Source organism: Bos grunniens, chromosome 26 (genome assembly GCF_055505025.1).
Source record: "Bos grunniens cultivar Pamir isolate PY7600 chromosome 26, Bosgru_T2T1.0, whole genome shotgun sequence".
In the NCBI taxonomy this organism is placed as follows: Eukaryota; Metazoa; Chordata; class Mammalia; order Artiodactyla; family Bovidae; genus Bos; species Bos grunniens.
In genome coordinates, this window is record NC_141190.1 from 39,899,527 (window position 1) to 39,922,870 (window position 23,344).

The following is a 23,344-nucleotide window of genomic DNA, read 5'->3' on the forward strand; positions in this document are numbered from 1 at the left end:
AAAGACAGGTAAAGGTGGGACTCATTCTTGAAGGTTTTAGTTGGAGAGAGAGAGGCTGGTGTGCCCACGAGTAAAGGTGCTTCCGTGTGGAGGGGCGTGAGGAGAAAGGATAAGCTAGGTGGGCTGGGTTGTATTGAGAGGTCCGGTGAGTGTCTGGGGTTTCCCTAGGAATCATACAAGGGAGATGCCCTGACTAAACCTTGAAGGCTTAGTAGAAGTTAATCAGGGCAGGGGAAGGACATCCCCTGGGGGTCTGTCCCTTCTCTGGGGACAACCTGAGGGAAGGGAGTGACAGAGGGAGTGGGGCATTTTCAGGACCTGGTCCTAAAGCTCATGGAGCTCCTAAAGTCCAGGAGCATGAGTGGACAAGCCCTGGTGAGACTGAAGTGAGACTGGAGGGCTGGTGGGGATAAGGACTGAGGGAACCGTGCTGAAGACTGGGGCTTTCTTTGGCCACTCTGTGCACCTTGCAGGATCTTAGTTCCTGGACCAGGGGTTGAACCTGCACCCCCTGCAGTGGAAGCGTGGAATCCTAACCACTGGATCACTATAGAATCCCCAGACTGGGGCTTCTTCATGAAGACGTTTTACTTGATCCCTTAGATGAAGGAACCCCATAGGAGGACCCTGAAGTGGGAGTCGCACCCTGATCCTGTGTCCAGCTCTGCAGATATCAACCTTCTGACTGCACAAAGCCCACTTCCTGTGCTCGGCCTGCATCTGCAGAATGGAAAGAATGAGTTAGGAGAAATATGATGGCTGGTTTGGAGCCAAGTAGCAGGCATTCATATCCTGCCTCCAACTCATATTAGCTGTTATTTAGCCTGTGTGCCACTTAAGTGGTAAAACGGGAATAATAATGGTACCAATGCCAGAGCAGTTTATTGTGAGAATTAAATGAGAAAATCCTTGTAAGGTGGTTACTTTGTACACTGCTGGGACTTCATTGAGTATTCATGCTCAACACCTGGTAGCTGTTCTTTAGACCAAGTAATTAATGTTAGTAGGTACCATTTCCAACCACATGACAGCGTGGGGTGGCAGTTTCCAGTTGGTGTGGAGGAGTCTCGCATTCTTGGACACACCAAGGGGCTGCCCAGTGGGAAGCAGGTGGGCAGAGTATGGCACCTCTCTCTGCTGGTATTAGAGCAACTCCCCCTTTACCTGTTTTAAATATTAGGTCCCTGGTGGCTCAGACGGTAAAGAAACTGCCTGCAATGCAGGAGACATGGGTTCAATCCATGGGTTGGGAAGATCCCCTGGAGAAGGGAATGGCTACCCACACCAGTACTCTTGCCTGGGAAATCCCATGGACAGAGGAGCCTGGCGGGCTACCGTTCATGGGGTTGCAAAGACTTGGACATGACTGAGTGACTAACTTTGACTGTCTTTTTCAGCATTTATGTGAAAAGTCAATTGCCAACATACCTTAGAAAACCATTGTACTAGATGACATATAGGTTTCCTGATGGCTATAAAATTGTATGATTTAAAATTAAAAAAGGATATGTTATCTTTGGCTCCTCAGTTCAGTTGCGTCCCTCAGTCGTGTCCGACTCTTTGGGACCCCATGGACACCAGGCTTCCCTGTCTGTCACCAACTCCTGGAGCTTGCTCAAATTCATGTCCATTGAGTCAGTGATGCCATCCAACCATTTCATCCTCTGTCGTCCCCTTCTCCTCCTGCCTTCAATCTTTCCCAGCATCAGGGTCTTTTCCAATGAGTCAGTTCTTCACATCAGGTGGCCAAAGTATTGGAGTTTCAGCTTCAGCATCAGTCCTTCCAATGAACACTCAGGACTGATTTCCTTTAGGATGGACTGGTTGGATCTCCTTGCAGTCCAAGGGACTCTCAAGAGTCTTCTCCAACACCACAGTTCAAAAGCATCAATTCTTTGGTGCTCAGCTTTTTTCACAGTCCAACTCTCATATCCATACATGACTACTGGAAAAACCATAGCCTTGACTAGATGGACCTTTGTTGGCAAAGTAATGTCTCTGCTTTTCAATATGCTGTCTAGGTTGGTCATAACTTTCCTTCCAAGGAGTAAGAGTCTTTTAATTTCATGGCTGCAGTCACCATCTGCAGTGATTTTGGAGCCCAAGAAAATAAAGTCTGTCAGTTTCCACTGTTTCCCCATCTGTTGCCCATGAAGTGATGGGACTGGATGCCATGATCTTAGTTTTCTAAATGGAAAGGCAATGCTTCTACCCAAATGAATGCGTCCCTAGTGTGGAATTTTCACTCAGACTTGGGTAGGGGGTGTTTCGGGGACAAAATAGCCTTTCAAATTTCAACCCATCAGAAGCCACTGCCTCAGCTGGGATTTGTCCTTTTTTTCCACCAGGGTCCCGTGTGTGCGGAGGGTGTGTGTGATCCAGGCCTCAGTGTATACTGTATGAAGAAACTCTGAGCCCCATTGTGTCTGATTGTTTACCAAGTTCTTACTGAGGAAGAAAATGTCAACTAAGGGACTGTCCAGGAGAGCACAACCTCCCCCAGTAGACGCCCTGATGATAATTACGGTTGTTATCTTTGGGCGTGCCCTTCTTTCAGAAGCTGGTCCTGGGCCAAGGACTCAGGTAGAAGCAATTCATGAAGCTGTGCTCCTGGGAGCAGGAGCTTTGCTGCCTTCGTACTTGCCTTGTTTTGCTGGGAGTGTACTGGTTAATCCACCTTCCTCAAGTAAGAATCATCTGTCTCCTGGGCCTTAGTTTTCCCATCTGCAGAAAGGATCGATGAAATGCAGAGTCTCTTCAAGGATTGCACTTCTGCTTCTAATACTACCTTCTGAGTAGGAAACACACAGTGTACTAAGGAAATTTTCTAGAAGGGGAAGAAGCCAGTTAAATTATAATTGAATGACAGATCTAATAATAACCATGACCTATTGGTTACCTGGCACTATGCTAGGTGTTTTTTTTTTTAATATAAATTTATTTATTTTAATTGGAGGCTAATTACTTTACAGTGTTGTACTTGTTTTGCCATACATCAATATGAATCTGCCACGGGTGTACACATGTTCCCCATCCTGAACCCCCCTCCCACCTCCCTCCCCGTACCATCCCTCTGGGTCATCCCAGTGCACCAGCCCCAAGCATCCTGTATCCTGCATTGAACCTGGACTGGCAATTCGTTTCATATATGATATTATAAATGTTTCAATGCCATTCTCCCAAATCATTCCACCCTCTCCCTCTCCCACAGAGTCCAAAAGACTGTTCTATACATCTGTGTCTCTTTTGCTGTCTCGCATACAGGGTTATTGTTACCGTCTTTCTAAATTCCATATATATGCGTTAGTATACTGTATTGGTGTTTTTCTTTCTGGCTTACTTCACTCTGTATAATAGGCTCCAGTTTCATCCACTTCATTAGAACTGATTCAAATGTATTCTTTTTAATGGCTGAGTAATACTCCATTGTGTGTATGTACCATAGCTTTCTTATCCATTCATCTGCTGATGGACATCTAGGTTGCTTCCATGTCTTGGCTATTATAAACAGTGCTGAGATGAACACTGGGGTACACGTGTCTCTTTCAATTCTGGTTTCCTCAGTGTGTATGCCCAGCAGTGGGATTGCTGGGTCATAAGGCAATCCTATTTCCAGTTTTTTTTTAAGGAATCTCTACACTGTTTTCCATAGTGGCTGTACTAGTTTGCATTCCCACCAACAGTGTAAGAGGGTTCCCTTTTCTCCACACCCTCTGCAGCCTTTATTGCTTGTAGACTTTTGGATTATGCTAGGTGTTTTAAATAGAGCATTTCTGTTTTAAATAACAGCCTTAAGATACGTGCTGCTCAGTTGTGTCTGACTCTTTGTGATCCCATGGACTGTAGTCCACCAGGCTCCTCTGTCCATGAGATTTCCCAGGCAAGAATACTGGAGTAGGTAGCCATTCCCTTCTTCAGGGGATCTTCCTGACCCAGATTGTTCAACAAGTGATGGACAGATTATTTCTACTTTTTGACAATTTTTTTTAAAACACACAGGGTTTATTTTCCTTTCTCATAAAAGAACAAAAGGCAGCCATCTGAGGCTTGCTATATTGGCGATTCCACAATATAAACAATCTCCAATCTCCTCTCTTTCAGCTTTTTGGCTATCCTGAGTAATACTCCGATAAACATTCGTATACAAGTCTTTGTGTGGGTAGATATTTGTGAGTGCAATTGCTGGGTCATGTGGTATTGTTTATGTTTACAAATGGCATTTCTGATTCTTCTAAAAATCCTGTAAAGCAGGAATTTTTATTCCCATTTTACTGATGCTAAAACTGAGGCTGGAGGTGGTTAAGCATTCTGTCAATGTAACACAATTAGCAAGTGGCCGAGCCTGGATTTGAACCCAAGTGAGTTAGTGAAAGTTGTGTCTTACTCTTTGCGACCCATGCCAGGCTCCTCTATCTATGGAATTCTCCAGGCAAGAATACTGGAGTGGGTAGCTGTTCCTTTCTCCAGGGGATCTTCCCAACTCAAGGATCAAACCCAGGTCTCCCGTATTGCAGGCGGATTCTTCACCAGCTGAGCTACCAGGAAAGTCTTCCCAATTCCAAAGCCTGGGGCTCTTTCCACTGTGCTCTGCAGTCAAGGCTTAGCTCTGCTTCTGGTTTGCATGCATTGATGCAGGAAGGCTACCATGAGCTGGTGCAATCAGATGTTCCTTCATGTGTCTCTCACTTCCTTCAAATCACAGGACTATTTCTGATGGTAAGCCCATGGTGTAAAGTCCAATGTGAACGGGACTTACATGGAATTCTCTCTCTACAGCAATGTTGAGGTATTTAAAACGTGACTGGACTACCACCTAAAGTGCAGACATTTTCCTTACGAATATCCAAGTTGTAAGTTACCCATTGCCAACTGTTGCTTGCATTTTCATCCTCTCCTTCCTTCCCCATTAGTTCTGGTCCAGCGAGTCCTGTGCCCTGAATATAGCAACAAACTCCTATTTCCTCTCCACTGCTGCCGCCAGATTGTTACTTCAATAACGCACACCTCTGACAGCTCTTGGCAGCTTTGTGGGCTTCTTGTTGAGTTATTCTGATTTTAAAGTCTGGAGAGCATGTAGCAGATGGCATGGCCTACATTGACTCTCTAACAGTGTGTCTAGGAGTTGCTGAATGGAGGTTCCAGTCACAGGACAAAGCTAGGCACTATGTGTGGGGCAGTTTCAGAGGTGAAGGTATTTAACTGCATTGATTCCACCCCCCCTCCCCCAGAATGTTGCTATGTGTAAACAAGTGATTTTGCTGAAAGCACTTCAAAAATAAGCTCATAACCATACTTTACATTTATTTATTATAGCGACCTCTCTAAGGAGCCAGCTGCTTTGCTAATATTTAGGACCATTAAATCTATGGGCTGAGTCAGGGAGTGGACAGGATTATTAGGCGACCATATTTTCACTATGAAATTTATATGAGATAAGGAAAATTTGCTTAAGCCTTCCCAAAACAATCATTTTAGAATTTTGATGCATTTCCTTCCAATCTTTTTTTCTTTTTCTTTCTGCACAGGATTGAAACCAAATTTAGTTCTAGGTGTGGATGTCCATATCTTTGTGACCCCATGGTCACAAAGCCAGACTATAGCCCACTAGGTTCCTCTGTCTATGGGATTTCCCAGGCAAGAGTACAGGAGAGGGTCGCCATTTACTTCTCCAGGGAATCTTCCCAACCCAGAGATTGAAACTGAGCCTTCTTGTCTTCCGCATTGGCAGGTGGATTCTTTACCACTGCACCACCTGCTTGGTTCTAGGCATACTGTGTACACAATTTTGTGACACCCTATGACTATTATAAGTATACAATATTATATGTGTTATAATTTTCATATTATTACATTATTTTTATCACCATTTTAAAAGGTACCAACACATGATCAGATAATAAAGTTTTTCATTATTTGCGTATATCAGACATTTAGATTGCTCTTGTGCACTGCAGTTATTTCCTTAGGAGGAATTCCCAAAGCTGGAATTTAGAGGGATCTCTACTATCTGCTGTCAAATTGTGTTCCAAGAACAAGTGAGTTTGTTCTCACTTCTCTGGGCAGGATGGGAGTGCTGGTTTCAGCATATCTTCACCAACTTCACCTGGCTGGTGTTGGAAAGTTCAAGTGCCAGGGGTGGTGTTGACTTCAAAGAGAAGATAAAGATGCCCCTCATCTCTGGGGAGGATGTCCTTGGAAGGCAGGAGACTTGTCTTGAGCAGGGAAAAATTGGGATGTGTATATTATAAAAATAAATTTGTATCAATTGTGCCAGAGGAAAGACTGAGTGCTTTCTATTCTCCCTGTAGAAATTGATAAACATCATTGTCTCATGGAAATGTGAACAAAGATTATGCAGCCATCGATGTTGGAAAGTAAGATTGTATACAGATGACAGGCAGTTAGTTAATAAAAAGTGTGGTTTTGTAAGTTGGTTGTAGATGGTTTCCAGCTCTTACTTTTTACTTTTTTATTAAAGTTTATTTTTAAATTTGTCATTTCTTTTCTCATCCTAATTATCCAGTTTGCACTGAAATTTGTGTTTGGATTTTTAAATTGTGGTAAAAAAAAAACAAAACAAAACACATGACATGAACTCTACCCCTTAACAAATTTTTAAGTTATAGTACTGTATTATTGCAGAGAAGGCGATGGCACCCCACTCCAGTACTCTCGCCTGGAAAATCCCATGGACGGAGGAGCCTGGTGGGCTGCAGTCCATGGGGTCGCTAAGAGTCGGACACGACTGAGCGACTTCACTTTCACCTTTCACTTTCATGCATTGGAGAAGGAAATGGCAACCCACTCCAGTATTCTTGCCTGGGGAATCCCAGGGACGGGGGAGCCTGGCGGGCTGCCGTCTATGGGGTCACACAGAGTCGGACACGACTGAAGCGACTTAGCAGCAGCAGCAGCAGCAGCAGCAGCAGCAGCAGCACTGTATTATTGGAGGCTTCCCACGTGGTACAGTGGTAAAGAATCTGCCTGCAATGCAGGAGACACAAGAGACCAGGTTAGATCCCTGGGTTGGGAAGATCCCCTGGAATAGGAAATGGCACCCTTCTCTGGTATTCTTGCCTGAAAAATTGCAAGGACAGAGGAGCCAGGTTGGCTACAGTCCATGGGGTCACGAAGAGTAGGACACAACTGAGCACACACTGTGTTGTTAACTGTGCTCACATTATTGTGCAATATGTGGGCATTTATGGGCTTCCCTAGTAGCTCAGCTGCTAAAGAAGCTGACTGCAAAGCGGGAGACCCCAGTTTGATTCCTGGGTTGGGAAGATACACTGGAAAAGGGATAGTTTACCTACTCCAGTATTCTTGGGCTTCCCTGGTGACTCAGCTGGTAAAGAATCTGCCTGCAATGCGGGAGACCTGAGTTCAATCCCTGGATTGGGAAGATCCCCTGGAGGAGTGCAAGGCAACCCACTCCAGTATTCTTGCCAGGGAAATCCCATGGATAGAGGAGCCTGATGGGCTATAGACCATGGGGCCGCAAAGAGTCGGCCATGACTGAGAGAATAAGCATAGAACAGCATGTTGGCATTTATAAAATTATGTTTGTTGAAGAAGGTTCCCCAAATTGTATACATGCAAGGCTTACAAACCTGAATTCATTCTTGTCCTCAGACTTTCCAAAGTGGCATTTTAAAACAACAGATTAAAAAGAAACTTTCTCTTTTCTCTTCTTTTTTTTAAGAACAGTTTTATTGAGATATAGTTTATATACATGTTCACTCTTTTTGTTTTTACAAAGATGTATTTAAAAAAAATTATTGATTGATTGATTTTTGGCTGTGTGGGTCTTCTCTGCGGTGCACTGGCTTCTCATGGAGGTGGCTTCTCTCGTTGTGGAGCGTGGGCTCCGGGGCACGTTGGCTTCAATAGTTGCCGTGCAGGGGCTCAGTAGTTGTAGCGCAGGGGCTTAGTTGCACCAAGGGATGTGGAATCTTCCCACAGCAGGGACTGAACCTCTGTCCCCTGTATTGGCGGGTAGATTCTTAACCACTGAATCACCAGGGCAGTCACTATATGTTCATTCTTAAAATATGCAATTCAACGGTTTTTGGTATATTCACAGAGTTGTACAACTATCATAAGACAATCTTCAGAACATCTTCATTACCACCCCAAAGAAATCTTATACCTAGTAATAGTCACTGCCCACTTCCCTCTCTGCTGGGAACCACTAATCTAATTTCTGTCTCCGTGAATTTTCCTACTTTGGACATTTCATATAAATGGAATCATATAATGTGTGGTCATTTGTGACTGGCTTCTTCCACTTATAATGTCTTCAAGGGTGATCATGTCATAGCGAGTATCAGTACTTCATTTTTTTTTATTACTGAATAAGGTTGCCTTGTATAGATACACCTCATTTTGTTTATCCATAAATCAGTTGGTGGTTATTTGGGTTGTTTCTACCTTTTGGCTATTACAAATAACATTGGTATGAATATTTATGAGCAGTTCTTAGTGTGGATATATGTTTTCATTTCTCTTGAGTAGATATCTTAGAGTGGAATTGATGGTTATATGGTTCAGTTCAGTTCAGTTCAGTTCAGTCGCTCAGTTGTGTCTGACTCTCTGTGACCCCATGGACTGCAGCACACCAGGCCTCCCGGTCCATCACCAACTCTCGGAGCTTATCCAAACTCGTGTCTATTGAGTTGGTGATGTCATCCAACCATCTCATCCACTGTTGTCCCCTTCTCCTCCTGCCTTCAATCTTTCCCAGCGTCAGGGTCTTTTTCAATGAGTCAGTTCTTCTCATCAGGTGGCCAAAGTATTGGAGTTTCAATTTCAACATCAGTCCTTCCAATGAACACTCAGGACTGATCTCCTTTAGGATGGACTGGTTGGATCTCTTTGTTGTCCAAGGGACTCTCAAGAGTCTTCTCCAACACCACAGTTCAAAAGCATCAATTCTTCGGTGCTCAGCTTTCTTCACAGTCCAACTCTCACATCCATACATGACTACTGGAAAAACCATAGCCTTGACTAGACGGACCTTTGTTGGCAAAGTAATGTCTCTGCTTTTTACTATGCTGTGCTGTCTAGGTTGGTCATAACTTTTCTTCCAAGGGGCAAGCATCTTTTAATTTCGTGGCTGCAGTCACCATCTGCAGTGATTTTGGAGCCCCCCAAAATAAAGTCTGCTACTGTTTCCCCATCTATTTCCCATGAAGTGATGGGACCAGATGCCATGATCTTAGTTTTCTGAATGTTGTTATATGGTCACTGTATAGTTAATATTTTGAGGAACATCTAGACTATTTTCCAAAGTGGCTTCACCAGTTTACGAACTCATCATTACTTGTTAATGTCTGTCTTTTTTTGGATTTAGTCATCTCAGTGGGTATGAAGCGGTATCTCCCTCCATATTTAATCAACATTTAACATATACACTTACATCTATTGAATATTAATGTCATTAACACAGAGAGAGTCTTCCATTACACTGAGACTGTAGGAATAAGAACACTTACATTCACAAGTGGGTCTGGATACATGTAAGTTTAACATAAATTAATTTAAACTTGTGTTTAAGCCCTCTTTGAGTCCTTGGCTCAATTTCTTAAAACTCAAACTACAGTCTTGGTTTTAAACATCCAGACAATATGCAGACCATTCTTCATGTTTCACTGCAAGACAGTCTTTTTGAGCAAGGACTATTCCATCCACCCCCACCCAAATTTCCAGCCCAGTACATCTTCTTTTCCTTGGTACCAGTTTCATGCGAGTGTTGTAAGGATTAAATGAGATTATGTGTGTCAAATACATAGCATAGTAAGTCTTCAACAAATATTAACAACAACCATGACAAGAAAAAAACAACAACACAGGATAAAAACAGATAGGTTGTGAGCAGAGAAGTCTCATTTCAGGTCAGTTCCTAGTCTTTTGTACCCAGATTACATCAACTATGTCGAAATAGGAAGTATTTCCATAAACTTCCTCCCATGACTGGTTTGTTTTGTTGGTTGGGGGTCTAAACATCATCTTAGTGTTTTGAGCCCTTAATTTCTCTGATTAACTAAGTCCCCCAGAGCTGGAAAGCCTGCAGCTATAATATCCCCACTTGTCCCTGGCATTATAGTCACCCTCTAAACATTTCCTGGGCTGGAAGAATTATTGGGCTTACAATGGGGAGTATTTTTTGCAGCCTGTGAGGGAACACTGCCTACATCCTCTGAATCTTTTGTTATCTGAAGACTGTCAGCCATATTGTTCAATAAAATGAACCTTCCAGCCAAACTTTCCTGGAAAGGCAGTTTGCTGAACATAGCCTTTAATGACCCTCAGGCTATAAAAATCCAACAATACCCATGTTGAAACCTGTTACAGTGAGGAGAAACTGAAAAACTCAGTTGACACTCTTTTGAAAGTGCATGCACATACTCCTATTCAACAGAAATCCTGGTTTCACCTTTCAAATGTACAGTCTCCCAATTAAACTTGTAAATACTTTAAACCCGGTCATTATTTGTTGATTACACTCCACCAACAGAGCCCTGCGCTGGCTTTACTGAGAGGGTTAGAGATATGTCGCTTGTATAAAAATGATGAAATCTTGTGATCATCTTGGCCTGCAGAAAATCACGTGTGAGAAATAACAGCCAGGCAGAAAAACACAAATGAAGGCAATTCATATCTTTAGCCTGTCTCTTGAGAAATGTCAAAGGGCAGAGAAGAGTCTTGATGTGCAGTGAAACATCTTAAAAATCCTCTGTAGAGATCTCTGTCATGCACAATTTTTCTCTTCTGCCAGATGGGGGCTCCTGTCTTGTCCAGACCTTTCCTGTAAATCAAGTGCATGCGTTGCTTCCCTTGTCCCACCATGGCAGTCCTAAGAATGTCTTCTCTCCCCTCCATGTCCTGTCCCTCCTGTTCACTTCCCCTTGTCCCTGGTCCTTCTCATAGATTGTTGTTCGGTTGCTAAGTCATGTCTGACTCTTTGTGACTGCAAGGACTGCAGCATGCCAGGCTCCTCTGTCCTTCACCATCTCCCAGAGTTTACTCAAATTCATGTCCATTGAGTCGGTGATGCTATCTAACCACTCATCCTCTGCTGCCTCCTCTTCTCCGTTTGTCTTCAATATTTCCCAGCATCAGTGCATTTTCAGAGTTGGCTCTTCACATCAGGTGGATAAAGAATTGGAACTTTAGCAACAGTCCTTTCAATGAATACTGAGGATTGATTTCCTTTAGGATTAACTGGTTTGATCTCCTTGTTGTCCAAAGGACTCTCAAGAGTCTTCTCCAGCACCACAGTTTGAAAGCATTAATTCCTTGGCTCTCAGCCTTCTTTATGGTCCACTTCTTACATCTATATATGACTGCTGGAAAAACCATCCATAGCTTTAATTATATGGACCTTTGTTGTCTTATGTCTCTGCTTTTTAATATGCTGTCTAGGTTTGTCATAGCTTTCCTTCCAAGGAGCAAGCATCTTTTAATTTCATGGCTGCAGTCACCAGCTGCAGTGATTTTGGAGCCCAAGAAAATAAAATCTGTCACTTTCACTTTTCCCCTTCTATTTGCCATGAAGTGATGGGCCTAGATGCTTTGATCTTAGTTTTTTGAATGTCAAGGTTTAAGCCAGCTTTTTCACTCTCCTCTTTCACTTTCATCAACAGGCTCTTTGTTTCCTCTTTGCTTTCTGCCATTAGAGTGTTATCATCTGCATATCTGAGGTTGTTGATATTTCTTCTGGCAATCTTGATTCCAGCTTGTGCTTCATTCAGCCCTGCACTTTGCATGATGTACTTTGATTTAACTTCGCATAGAAATTAAATAAGCAGGGTGACAATACACACCCTTGTCATACTGCTTTCCCAATTTGGAACCAGCCTGTTGTTCCATGTCTGGTTCTAACTGTTGCTTCTTGACCTGCATGCAGTTTCTCAGGAGACAGGTTCTTATAGATGCTGGTCTCCAAGTATGATCCCAAGGGACCATGCTTCTAGTACTATGTCCTGTGTGGCCCATTCTCAAATCAGAGCTCACCCTGTAAGACACTTGTAATCAACAGTCATGTTGCTGATTGCTCTGAGGCTGGGTCAGAGAAATCCTTGCAGCTTCTGCCTTGTCTTCATGAAAAATCTAATTTTGAGGGAAACCAACTATAGAGGTTAAACAATGTCCCTTAAAAACTCACGTCCACCCAGAAATTACTTGGAAATACTGTCTTCACAGATATGATTTGTTATGGGTATCTAGATGACATCATGCTCGATTTAGTTAGACTGGGTCCTAAATCCACTGGTACCCTTGTAAGAGGACAGGACACAGAGAGGCACAAAGAGACAAGGCCACGTGGAGTTGGAGGCGAGACTGGAGTGATGCAGCTGTAGGCCACGGGACCTGAGGATTGCTCGCAGCCCCTGAGAGCTGAAGGATCCCATCCTTCAGTTACTTCTGTTTGTTTCAAAAGTACCTGGTATTTGACAGGGAAGTTTTGCAGCGATGCTTTGAGAGCTCTGCAGTGGTCCCCTGCCCCGACTGGGCTCAGACTTGACCACAGGAATGTACCTGCACAGATGAGACCTGGACTTGTCTGGAAGTTTTATTTGCTTCCTTGCTATGCTAAGCTCTCTGCCCAAGGCAGAGATCTGTACTCTGCTAGGCACAATTCCAAGAGCAAAGAAGCACAGAAGACTATGCATGCTCCTGCTGCCTCTGGAAACCTCTGCCCCTTTGCTAGAGCCCTGGTGTCACATCTTCTCCTACCCCTTAATATTCCCACCTTCCCTTTCCTCTGGGGAGAAGGTGTTTTTAGAGCAGGAACCCTCCCTTCTCCATGCTTGATCACTGAATAAAGTTTCTGCTCTGCTATACCAACCTAATGTTGCTTGATTGGCATTTGCAACTCAGGGCAAAGGACCCACTGAAGGGTCCCCACCCTGTTGGGGACTGTCAGCAACACAAGTTACTGAGAGGCAAGGAAGTCTTCTTTTAAAGAATCTCCAGAATGACATTCTGTTGCTTAAGCCACACCATTTGTGGCAATTTGTTACAGCAGCTCTGGGAAACGAAGGTGATAATGGAGCAAAGGGCTTGCTGCCCAACGTGCATAGAAGCCTATGCTCTGGCACCTGCTTTTGAGAAAGGGAAAACTTCATTGAGACAAGGAGACAGGAGGCACGGCTCAAATCTGTGTCCCCAGTAGAAAGATGAGGAGGATATTTAAGAAGAGTTAGGGTTTGGAGGCTGTGAATCAGGAGAAACATGGTTGTTTACAAAGTTTAAGGCAAGCGATGGGTTCTTCACACAGGTGCAAGCACGCGGCTTGTTTCTTCCTGGGTTGTGCGTGCCCATTTACCCAGAGCTGGTATGAAACTGCGGGTGGAAATTTGAGCTGTGACGTCAGAAGGCCGCCCCACCCGTGAGCAAGTCTCTTCTGCGCAGACTCTGATCAGCTGTCTTGGCTCCAGCCGGTTTCAGCCACTTCTGTCCTGTTACAAGCGAAGTTGATTTCCACAAGCTGCCTCCCTATCTGTCCTCCTGGAAGACAAGGTCAAGAGTTGGTTCAGTTCAGTTCAGTTCAGTTCATTTCAGTCGCTCAGTCGTGTTGGACTCTTTGCGACCCAATACATCACAGCACGCCAGGCCTCCCTGTCCATCACCAACTCCTGGAGTTCACTCAGATTCATGTGCATCGAGTCGGTGATGCCATCCAGCCATCTCATCCTCTGTCGTCCCCTTCTCCTCCTGCCTCCAATCCCTCCCAGCATCAGGGTCTTTTCCAATGAGTCAACTCTTCGCATGAGGTGGCCAAAGTATTGGAGTTTCAGCCTCAGCATGAGTCCTTCCAATGAACACCCAGGGCTGATCTCCTTCAGAATGGACTGGTTGGATCTCCTTGCAGTCCAAGGGACTCGCAAGAGTCTTCTCCAACACCACAGTTGAAAAGCATCAATTCTTCGGCGCTCAGCTTTATTCACAGTCCAAGTCTCACATCCATACGTGCCCACGGGGAAAAAACCATAGCCTTGACTAGATGGACCTTTGTTGGCAAAGTAATGTCTCTGCTTTTCAATATGCTATCTAGGTTGGTCATAACTTTCCTTCCAAGGAGTGTCTTTTAATTTCATGGCTGCAGTCACCATCTGCAGTGATTTTGGAGCCCCCCAAAACAAAGTCTGACACTGTTTCCACTGTTTCCCCATCTATTTCCCATGAAGTGATGGGACCAGATGCCATGATCTTCGTTTTCTGAATGTTGAGCTTTAAGCCAACTTTTTCACTCTCCACTTTCACTTTCATCAAGAGGCTTTTTAATTCCTCTTCACTTTCTGCCATAAGGGTGGTGTCATCTGCATATCTGAGGTTATTGATATTTCTCCCAGTTTTTTTAACCCTCTAGGGCATGGTTTAAGGATGCCAGCAGTACCCCAAAATGCTCTGGAGATGCCCAGGCAGGCTGGGTGCAGAGACACACCTGCCCATCTGGATGACCACCAGTGGTGGGCATAAGGCCATCATCTGGACATCTGTCCCAGTGGACCCTTCTTCAGCTGACCCCAGCCAGGATCTGAGTGCACCCAGAATGGTGCTGGAGAAGACTGTTGAGAGTCTCTTGGACTGCAAGGAGATCAAACCAATCAATCCTAAAGGAAATCAACCCTGAATGTTCATGGGAAGGACTGAAGCTGAAGCTCCAATATGTTGGCCACCTGATGTGAAGAGTTGACTCGTTGGAAAAGACCCTGATGTTGGGAAAGATTAAAGGCAAAAGGAGAAAGGGGTGGCAGAGGATGAGACGGTTACAGAGCATTACCGATGTAATGGACATGAATTTGAGCAGACTCCGGGAGATAGTGAAGGACAGAGGAGCCTGGCTACTACTGCCCATGGGGTCACAGAGTTGAACACGACTTAGTGACTGAACAACAGCAACAACTAGAGACCTAGCCACTGGCCCTTGGAAACAGGTTTTTCTCTCCTTCATCTTTCTCATGAGAATCCACTCCCACCACCCCTGCCAGTCTGAAATTCAGATGAATAATGTTCTCTGTCTCTTCCCACATACGTAATAGACTGGTTCCTCTCTTCAGGTTTACAGCCTGCTTGTGGGGGCAAACATAACTTAAGAACGCTGTTTTTAATTCTTTCCAAGCATCATGATAATGAATTCAAAACCATGTGCAGCACAGGTATGGTGGAGACGCATGGTAAAGGTGAGGAAGAGGCCCCCCTGGGAGGACTCCCTGAGTTTTGGAGGAGGAGCTGGGAGGGCATTTCAGAATGGGAACAGGTGTGGGTGTTAAGTAGTTGCTTCATTTGAGGGACAGATTGAGAGGAAGCTCAGAGTGGCTGCCATGGCCACGTTTTCAGATGTGCTCCAGGTCAACACAAAAGCTAGACCATGACAAGAGTAGTTTTTCTCTGTGGAGGGGCCAAGGGCACAGCTGGGGCTCTGTGCTGGCACTTGTCTGTTTTTAAAAAGAGAGGAGACACATTTTATGCTCATGTAAATTATACATCAAGATCACGACAAAGTACTTGTTTTCAGGCCTGATGGGACGCCGTGGTTCCTGCCTGCGGCGTCCCCCTGAGATACAAGCTGCCATTTAAGCATCCTTAATTGGTGATGGGCTGCGATGCGGTTTGTTGCTATTCCCGGTTCCCTGGGGAGAGTCCTTGTTCCGTAACACTCGTGATTCTCTGCAATTTTATTTTTTAAGTCGAGGAGCAGATTGATCCTCTGATACGTTCCTTCTTAAGAGACGTCACAATGGACCTTAATTTAGTCAAGGACATGATCATTAATGTCACTTTTTAAGTGGTCAGACAATACAGTCCCATCAAGACATACTAGGACTTCATGGTGTGACCTAACCTCCCACTCGAGGAGAAAGATACCTCCTGGCCTTTGGGGTCAGTCGGACTGGGGTTCAGTCCTTGTTTTGTTTTCTGGCTGTGTGGTCTTGGAATAGTGCTGCGCAGTACTGGGAATGCGTCATAAGTTCAATACTTGTTGGTCATTATTATTTTCGATACTATTCATTTGCAAAGCACTCAGCACAGTGAATGGGCAGCTGTTAGTTTTCTCTCTCTTTCTCTTGTGTCTCAGACAATTGGCTCTCCTTTGCCCATTTGGGGAATCACAGACTCTTGGGGCTGGACTGAAGTCCAACCTTCTACCTGAATATAAATTCTTTTTTTAAAAAGATTATTTATTTATATGTATTTTTTACTTGGCTGCACCAGGTCTTAGTTGTGGTACGTGGAGTCTTTAGCTGTAGCTTGTGGTTACTCTTGGTTGTTGTACACGGGCTTCTTATTGTGGTGGCTTCTCACTGCCGAGCGCAGGCTCTAGGGTGTGCGGGTTTCAGTGGTGGTGGCACGTGGGCTCAGTAGCTGTGGTTCCCAGGCTCTAGAGCACAGGCTCAGCGGTTGTGGTGCATGGGCTTAGTTGCTCTGAGGCATGTGGGATCTTCCTGGACCAGGGGTCCAACCCGTGTCTGCTGCATTGGCAGGTGGACTCTACCATTGAGGCACCAGAGAAACCTGAAATCTGTCTTCTTACACCTACTCTGATGAAGCATCAACATGTGTTTAGTGAGCAATAAATAAATTCATTGTGTAGATGGTATTAGTAGAGGATAGAAAAATTTAACTGATGTTCCTTGACCTTAAGGGGAGTAAATAATTATGCCCAAGGAAAGCAAAATGAAATGGAAGGTAGTGTTTGACACACAAGAGAAGCCCTAGAGCTCCAAGCTCCTCAGAGGATCCAGTCTCCCAGATCCCTGAGCTTCAGGAATAAGGATGACTGTGGGAAGGAAGCAGGGGATTTTTAAAAAATTTTATTGACATATAGTTGATTTACAATGTTGTAATAATTTCTGCTCTACAGCAAGGTGATTCAATCATACATATATATATGTATAATTGTATGTATATATATTCTTTTGCATAATCTTTTCCATTGTGGTTTATCACAGAATCTTTTTTAAAAAATTAATTTATTTTAATTGGAGGCTAATTAATTTACAATATTGTAGTGGTTTTTGTCATACATTGACATGAATCATCCATGGATGTACATGTGCTCCCCATCCTGAACCCCCCTCCCACCTCTCTCCCCATCTTATCCCTCAGAGTCATCCCAGTGCACCAGCCCTGAGCACCCTGTCTCATGCATCAAACCTGGACTGGCAATCTGTTTCACATATAATAATATATATGTTTCAGTGTTATTCTCTCAAATCATCCCACTCTCATCTTCTCCCACAGAGTCCAAAAGTCTGTTCTTTACATCTGTGTCTCTTTTGCTGTCTCACATATAGGGTCATCGTTACAGTATATGCCATATACTGTATGATGTCTTTCTGGCTTACTTCACTCTGTATAACAGGCTCCAGTTTCACCCACCTCATTAGAACTGATTACAATGCATTCTTTTTAATGGCTGAGTAATACTCCACTGTGTACATGTACCACAGCTCTCTCACCCGTTTGTCTGCTGATGGGCCTCTGGGCTGCTTCCCTGTCCTGGCGGTTGTAAACAGTGCCGCGATGCATGCTGGGTACACGTGTCACAGGGTCTTGAATACAGCTCCCTGTGCTGTACAGCAGGGCCTTGTCGTTTATCCATCTTGGGCATAATAGCTTGCATCTTCGAATCCCAAGCTCTAAGTTCTTCCCTCCCCCACCTGCCCTTGGCAACCACAAGTCAGTTCTGTCTGTGAGTTTCTTTCTTTTTCGCAGATTTGTTCATTTGTGTCATATTTTGGATTCCATATATAATGATGTCATATGGTGTTTGCCTTTCAGGATCTGGCAGGATTCTTGATGGAGCTATATGTCTAGTAACTCAGGCTCCTGAGTCAGTACAGAACATTCTTAAGAAAAAAAAATTTTTCATTTATTATTTTAAAAATTCACCTAAGGATTATGACTGTGGTGCCTTAGCCTAAGAGCTCTAGAAAACAGGCCCGAAGCAAAGCTTATGGGCTAAACTTTGGCCTGTGTCACCTGGTTTGTATAATCTGTGAATTAAGAAAGCTGACAGCTCAGTGATTTCAAGCAGGGTTATCAAACTATGGGCTGATTGCATCCCCTTATTGCCTGTGTTATATGATCCATAAGCTAAGAATGGTTTTTCCATTTTTAAATGACTGAAAAAAGATGAAAAAAGAATCTTGTGACAAGTGCATATTAACATGAAATTCAAATGTCAGCATCCATAAATGACATTTTATTGACCAGTCACACCCACTCATTAACAAATTGCATGGCCACCTGCTTTCAGGCTGCAAGGGTGGAGCTGAGTCATTGTGTTAGAGACCATGTGGCCTGTAGAAGCTGAAACATTTACTGTCTGGCCATTTACAGAGAAAGCTTGGTGGGAAAGTGGAGAGTGGTGAAATACTAAGGGGAAAAAGAGAATTGAGAGAGGCACCCAATGACAGCAAATACAAGCTGGTGTTTGCCAGAGTGGGTCAGAGTTTGTAAGGAATACAGCAGTGCAGGACATCACTGGAGCAGAGGCACAGAATCCCAGCAACCCGGAACCATCCAGAGTGGGGTGGGGAGGCTGGGGGAAGGGGGGCAAATGCTGGGAGGCGTTTACCACCTCTTGCCCCACTTCGTTTCTTGGCTGTTGGGTGTTAACAGTCCTGCATTTCTGCGCTCTGTTTCCTGATCGGTCCAGGGAGGTGCTGGGAGAGACAGAGCTTCTGTGATGTGGTTGGGCACGTGTGTCAGTCATGCTGCAGGAGGGGCTCCTAATTGATGGCATCAAACGCGTTGGCAGGGGCTTCCCCAGTGGCTCGGCCGTAAGGACTCCGCCTGCAGTGCAGGTGACCCAGTAGATACAGGTTCGATCCCTGGGCTGGGAAGATCCCCTGGAGGAGGAAATGGCAACCCACTCCTGTATTCTTGCTGAGAAAATCCCATGGACAGAGGAGCCTTGGCAGGCTAATGTCCATGGGGTTGCAAAGAGTCGGACACGACTGAGCGACTAAGCATGCAAAGGCAGCTGTGCTGTATAGCAAAGAAAATGGCATGAACCCTCCCTAGGAAGGCTCTAGAGAGCAGGGGTAGGGGGAGAGAGAGAGAGGTGGGTGGAAAGGTCTGGAGAGGTGCGTAAACAGGGTCTAGTGCATGGAATCAGTTCTAGTACCCAGCCTTTTGTCAGTTGCATGAAAGATCAGGTGAGGCTTGCTAGAATTAAAACCATGTGAAGTCTGGGCACAGAGTGATACTTGGGATGTGGGTGAGGTTGAGGAAAGGGAGGTCTTGGAGAGTCTGGAAAAACTCTTTTTAACTTAATCTCACCAGCATTCCAGGCCCCAGGGATGTCAGAAGGGAAAAGCAAGCTCTCACCACACAGAATTCATTTATTTATTTTTAGAGAAACTTTGGTTCAAGGAGCTGATAGGCTGAGAAGAAATTAGATTTGGGGCGAAGTCTGTAGATATGGAAGCTATAGTTGGCATCCCAGGTGGTGCTAGTGGTAAAGAACCCACCTGCCAATGCAGGAGATGAAAGAGACAAGGTTCAATTCCTGGGTCGGGAAGATCCCCTGGAGAAGGGCATGGCAAGCCAGTCCAGTATTCTTGCCTGGAGAATACCATGGACAGAGGAGCCTTCTGGGCTACAGTCTGTGTGTTTTCTCCCCCTGAAAGTGTTAGTCGCTTAGTCGTGTCTGAGTCTGTCTGTGGGATTCTCCAGGCAAGAATACTGGGGTGAGTTGTCATGCTCTTCTCCAGGGGATCTTCCCAACCTGAGGATTGAACCCGGATCTCCTGTGTTGCAGGCAGATTCTTTACAGTCTGAGCTACCAGGGAAGCCTAGGGAGCCACGAGTAGTGTTGTATTGGTCATCAATGAGTAGATATATTGGGTTTTACTTTAAGAGGTTACCAACATTTTGGCCAACCCAATACATAGCAATGTACAGCGTAGGGTTTTTTTTTAAGGCTCTATTTTAAAGTTCAGAACAGTTTTCAATTCTTAGCAATACTGAACAGAAGGAAGAGAGGTTTCTCATTTGTCTCCTGTCCCCACATGTGCGTAGCCTCTTCCATTGTCAACATCCCCCATCAGAGTGTAAATTTGTTATAATTGAAGATCCTACATTGACAAATTATTATCACCCAAATTCTACAGTTTACATTAAGTTTTGCTCTTGGTGTTGCACAATCTACTGGCTTGGATAAATGTACATGTGTCCATAATTGTAATATCACAAGAGTATTTTCACTGCCCTAAAAATCCTATGTGTTCTGTGTATCCATCCCTTCCTCTCTCCTAAACTCTGGCAAATCCTGATCTTTTTATTAACTCTATAGTTTTACCTTTTCCAGAATTGATGTATAATTGCATACTGGAATTATATAATATCTATACTTTTCAGGTTGGCGCTTTCCACTTAGCAGTATGCACTTAAGTTTCCTCCGTATCTTTTCATGAATTGATAGCTCATTTCTTTTTAGCACTGAGCAGTATTCCATTGCGTAGAAGGCGATGGCACCCCACTCCAGTACACTTGCCTGGAAAATCCCATGGATGGAGGAGCCTAGTGGGCTGCAGTCCATGGGGTCGTGAAGAGTTGGACACGACTGAGCGACTTCACTTTCACTTTTCACTTTCATGCATTGGAGAAGGAAATTGCAACCCACTCCAGTGTTCTTGCCTGGAGAATCCCAGGGACAGGGGAGCCTGGTGGGCTGCCGTCTATGGGGTCGCACAGAGTCGGACACGATTGAAGCGACTTAGCAGCAGCAGCAGCAGCAGCAGCATTCCATTGTCTGAATGTACTGTGGGAAATCTCTCTACTTACGTGCTGAATGACATCTTGTTGGTGGTTGTCCAACACCCTATTCCTCTGGCTTGTCTCTAGAGCCAGCATTCATGTTTTTGATGTGCAGTGATGTTGATCCTTTAGCTTCCGCCGCTCACATCTTCAGATCAGACTCAGGACTGGGGGCAGACCTTTCTCTTCCTTCCCCTTTGTGCTTTGTCTAGTTGCACTTGCTCATAGGATGCCGTGTGCAGAGACGCCTGGCCCGACCCCGTGATCTGGGGCCTGGCTGAAGGACATCTTGGTTGCCTCCAACTTTAGGTCACTTCTTCCTCATAGCCTCAATTTCCTGCCTGTTAAATGTTAGTTTGAACAGGTCATCTTTACGTTTGTTTTCTTTTTTCCCCAGCTGTAATGTATTTCTTCCAGAATGCCCAGTAGACTAAATATGGTACCCAGGCTGACCTAGTAGGTCCTTGGCAATGGGAAATGTTGATAACGGGACAGATAACTGTGGACGCCTTTTCTGTGCAGCTCGAACCCCTGGTCTGATGATTGCTGTTTTTTGAATTTCATAAGGGAGCCCTAATGCCTAGGGAACTCTGTGCTGTCAGCTTCATTTCTTTAGTGTTAAGGTTTTTGTTTAGAAAAAACCAAAACAAATAAGAAACAAGTCAAGTTTAAATAAAAAGGATAAAACACCACAGAGCCAATGTATTTTTGCTAGATGATGCATAATCCTGCAACCGTCTGAATGGATTTAAAGACTTCATGGAGGCGATTTATGGTATTTGAGAACACTCTCGCCAGCGCTGGTAAAGTTATGAAATTTAACAAGGAAAAAAATTGCTTTGCCTGTTTAGCAAATAATAAATCAAATAACTCCCACACTGAACCAAAAGCCAAGAAGGAGAGAGAGCGAGCAATACAGAGAGGAAAACAAGGGGTAATGAAAAAGGCCCCGGGCAAGCTCACAAAACAGCAGTGAAGGGAGACTTTCTGCAGGAGCTCCTGTCCTTCAATAAGGGGTGGGAGTCGGTGAGGTCAAGGTTGTCGTTGTTCAGTCGCTCAGTTGTGTCTAACTCTTTGTGACCCCATGAACTGCAGCACATCAGGCCTCCCCGTCCTTCACTGTCTCCCAGAGTTTGCTCAAACTAATGTCCATTGAGTGTGTCAGGGATGCCATCTAACCATCTCATCCTTTGTTGTCCCCTTCTCCTCCTGTCCTCAGTCTTTCCCAACATCAGGATCTTTTCCAATGAGTCGCCTCTTTGCATCAGGTGGCCAAAGTATTGGAGTTTCAACTTCAGCATCAGTCCTTGCAATGAATATTCAGGGTTGATTTCCTTTAGAATGGAATTCTTTGATCTCCTTGCTGTCCAAAGGACTCTCAAGAGTCTTCTCCAACACCACAGTTCAAAAGCATCAGTTCTTTGGCACCCAGCCTTCTTTTTGGTCCACCTCTCACATCCGCACATGGCTCCTGGAAAAACCACAGCTTTGACTAGATGGACCTTTGCTGGCAAAGTGATGCAGGGATGCAGGAGGCATAGGTCCCATCACCCCCTGCAGTGGATGACAGTGATAGTAACTATGGCCTGTGTTCCCGTGTACCTATTCCAACCAGACCCTGGGCTGATCGCTTCTGATGTGTTAACTTCCCTGAAATTTCCAGCTGAACTCCCTGGTCTCTGATCTCTGCAATTCTGGCTGTGCACCACGCAACGCCCCTGCCTGTTCTCCTGCTCTTTCACCTGTGCCAGTGTGTCTCCTCGGTGACACCATTGTCACAGGCAGGTGGCTAGGTATGAACAGAGAAGCGGGGGCAGGGGCCAGGTGGCAGGAAACCATGAATCTTGTAAACAGTGGGCGTCTATGGACAGACAAAGGAAAGCAGGAACCTCCAGACTGACAGGAAGCACATGTTTTGGGTGATGAGTGTCCTGGAAGCAGACAAAGAAAGGTGAGGAAAGATGGGAATGTTCTGGGTCCAAATGTAACCTTTGCTCATTATGCTCTTATTACAATAAGATTAATCTTATCTTACAGATAAGCACCCATCATGTACTGACGCCATGACACTTCTGATCTAAGCTAAATAAAGACAAAATCCTTCCTCCTGGTGGACAGAGCGGGAGAGGAGCCTGGTGGACTACAGTCCATGGGGTTGCAAAGGGTCAGACACGACTGAGCGCCTGAAGTCTCACACACATCCACTTCTCCCCTTGCAAAAATGGAGCTGGGATGAAAATCAGGCAGTATGACCCCCAGGCTCCTCCTTCCCCAGTGACTATTCCACCCCTTCATTTGTATGCCCCCCATAACCAGCTTGCCAAAGAAACCCGGGCAGCAGCTCCTCACCTGTCTGCCTGCTCTCCCTCTGAGGGTGTGCTCTTGTGCTGCATCGCTTCTGTCCTGTCTGACTCTTTGTGACCCCATGGGCTGTAGCCCACCAGGCTCCTCTGTCCATGGGATTCTCCAGGGAAGAATACTGGAGTGGGTAGCCATTTCCTCCTCTAGGGGCTCTTCCCGACCCAGAGATTGAGCCTGCATCTCCTGCATTGCAGCGGGATCCTTTACC

The 23,344-nt window shown here is 44.9% G+C and overlaps 1 protein-coding gene across 3 annotated transcripts in view; it reads left to right on the top strand.

Moving 5' to 3' along the window:
- The window catches only part of SEC23IP (SEC23 interacting protein), a 278,621-nt gene that overhangs the window by 157,650 nt on the left and 97,627 nt on the right, over positions 1–23,344 (top strand). Inside the window, exon 21 of one of the 3 annotated variants that reach the window (XR_015155668.1) lies at positions 2,349–6,496. The exons of the other annotated variants lie outside the window; for them this stretch is intronic. The gene's annotated coding sequence lies outside the window, so the exon portion shown is untranslated. Of the gene's footprint in view, positions 1–2,348; positions 6,497–23,344 lie in introns of those variants that run through there. 3 annotated transcript variants of the gene reach the window in all.